Raw genomic sequence first — 3310 nt, forward strand, 5'->3', positions numbered from 1 at the left:
TTTAAAAATCGGTAACTCTGCTATTTTTTAAAATTTTGATTTTTTTTTCGGCGTTTGAAAGAGAAAACTTAGATCTTTCTTCTGGTGTTTTCAAATTAAAAAAATATTAACAAACTCCAAAATTTTAAGGTCACTTTTGTAATAATTCAAATACTCATAACTCAATTTTTCTAAATAAAATACCCCAATTTTTATTTTACTAAATGGAACAGAATTTAATTCTGCATCGATCTGTATCAACATTCCCTATACCTAAATTTAATAATTTTCAAGTTTTTTTAAATTTATTACTAGCCACACCTGTTTTCGCATAGTTTGCTATGGAAGTCAAAAATGTCAAAATTTTCTCTAAAAAACGTCAACAGTAAATTATTATTTATTATTATATTATTTGAGAAAAAGTGAAAATTTTGACATTTTTGACTTTCATTGCAAACTATATGAGAAAACGGATGTTGGTAGCAAGAGATTTTCCGCAGTCTAAACAAAAATTCACCTTAAAATTCTAGGGTTTGTTATTTTTTTTTCAAAATTTGAAAACACTAGAAGAAAGATCTAAGCTTTCACTTTTATATGCCAAAAAACTAATTCAAAATTTTTAAAAACAGCAGAGTTACCGATTTTTAAAGTGGAAGGTGAAGATCCAGAAATTAAAAAAAATATATACAGGCTGTTCGATCCAAGTCGCCCCGGCCGATAACACCTAAACATACTTTTTTTTTTCAAAAACTAAATTTTCAAATAATACTATTCATTCCTGGCTTTCTTAGAAAATGCATCAAATTTTTTTAGCACATCCGGTGTAGCCGGAAATGCTACCAAATTTAGTTTTTTAAATGGAACACCTATGTTTTTGTTGCTCGAAACAATAATAATTTGGATGAAAAATACGGTAAACCACTATTTATTACATTTTACTTTACATAATGCACTCAGAAAACAATTAAATTTTTTTTAACTCAATTAATCCAAAAACGCAGTAAAAAATACATAAGAGACACCCTGTACTATATTTTCGAAACGATAAATATTAACTATAGTGAATTTCTGAATTATTTAGTTTGAAACAGATCAATAGTGAGTGGGACCAAAACCCCCTCCCCTTTGTTAATAAGTCACGATCAGCCTGCTTTTCCCATCGTTTGGACGTTTTCGTCGCTTTTTCTCCTCTTTTTGGTGTAATTTCCTTGACCGTGGGAGCCAGTGGGCCAGCGGCGTCGGCGATGGGTGGGCGTCGTACCCGAAAGTTGGTGTATGCGTGCGAAAGGCGTGCCAGACGTGAGGATCGGAATGACCCTCGACCTCGAATGGTGAGAACGCGATCTTCGCATATGCTGTGGAGGACACTTATTCGAACCGATCGAGGAAAAAACACCCATCATGGAACGTGCAATTACCATAAATCTGGGAAATTGACACTATTTGGGGGGAGGGGATAATTAAATGGTGGGCGGGGCCAATGGGTCGAAACAAAAAATACATACAAATTAAAAGCCTTCTATAATTTTCAATTCAAATGATCACATGACATGACATGACATGGATAATTAAATTATTGCAAAAGTAACCTTAAAATTTTGGGGTTTGTTAATTTTTTTTTAATTTAAAAACACCAGAAGAAAGATCTAAGTTTTCTCCTTCAAACGCCAAAAGTGGAAGGTGCAGAACCAAAAAATTTTGAAAAACTCCAAATATTTCAATTTAAGTATAGGGAAAGCTGATAATCTTGAAAATATTTTCATTTAAGAGGACTTAATGGATTATGGCTATGTACATATCAATTTTCAAATAATACGATTATTCGAACTCCCATACTTCTAAAGTGGGGTTTAGACGGAACACCCTGTATAGTTCCAGTGAATTTGATGTCTAATCTATTAGACTATCAATTGATCAAAGTTTAGTTGGCTAGAAATAGGGTAAGGCAGAGGAAGTTGCTTCGGTGGGGACTAAATATTTCAGTGATTCGGATAAATATTTTTTATTAATCAAATCACTGATTACACATTTTTCGAATTTTTGCCTAAATGAAAATTGATAAAACTTGTTTTTGTACAATTCAAAATTCCAAAATTCCAGATTTTTATCAAAACTGTCAAAGTGTCAAAATTGGACTTGGCACTTGAAAAATAAAATAAACTGATCTAATATGCAGGAAAAAACTCGTTAAAGATCACAAATCTGACCAAAATTGGGTTATTTTTTATTAATTTGGATATTATTTTGTGAAAAAATTTTATTCAAACAAAAAATTTCAAAATTGGTCATTTTTCCGAGAGTAAAATCCAATCCTGAAACAATTTTCAAATCAAGAATATAAAACACAGCACTCGAATTTTTGAACGATTTTGAAAAAATCATAAATGGATTTTTATCATTGAAAACAAAAATTTTTACTAGGCTTTAATAAATTTATTATTTTCTTGCATCTTTTTCTGAAATTATTTATGATTTAACTATTATTTATCCTAAAATAAGTTAATTCGATCAAAATTCAGCAAAAAAAGTACTTAACAAGACTTTGTTGTCATTTCCTCAAATGTTATTTTAGAGAAATTATTTTTTTTACGTGTTAATAATTCGCTAATTAAAATATTTCAAAAAACATAGCCACTGTTTACCTATTCCAAGTTTGAAATACAAAAAAAATGTTTTTTTTTGATTTCGCTTATTATTTCATAGTTTTTGGAAGCAATTTAGACAATATTGCCCACATTTGGAGTGAAAGCTGTCAAGATTGCAAAAACTAGTCTAAAACGACCTATCACTACGCCACCACGCCCCTGACCAATGTCTCTCCTCCAATTTTTTTAAGAACTTATTTTTTGTGCGAGGTTTTTAGTCTATTTAGAACAATTTTGAAGTTTTCCATTTTTCGATTTTTGATAAAACTTTCGGTAAATTTTTTCGGTACCCGGAGCCGGTCTACCGCAAATAACTCCGGAATTAGTATCAAAAATTCCTTATGTTTGTTATCATTGGAAAGCACAATAAATTTCCTAGCTTATAAAAAAAAGATCATTGTCCTGTGATAAATAATTACTGAGAAAATCGCTAATAAAGGCAAAACTAGTCAAAATCCATTCTTTGTTATAACTTGTAAACTGTTAGGAATTTTGAGGTTTTCTCAACGGCAATTGATTCCTCGGAACATTTTACATTTGCAGAGGCCAAAACATTAACCGTTTTTAATATATTATAGTCGAAATTTACAAAATAAAATAAAGTGAAAATTTTTGAAGACCTATTCTTAACTCTATTATTTATTACTCAATATCTCAAAAACTATGCATCGTAGAGTATTTTAACT

This window comes from Tribolium madens, unplaced genomic scaffold (assembly GCF_015345945.1).
Source record: "Tribolium madens isolate multiple individuals breed KSU strain unplaced genomic scaffold, Tmad_KSU_1.1 Scaffold_19;HRSCAF=116;Tcas5.2_LG9, whole genome shotgun sequence".
Taxonomy (NCBI): Eukaryota; Metazoa; Arthropoda; class Insecta; order Coleoptera; family Tenebrionidae; genus Tribolium; species Tribolium madens.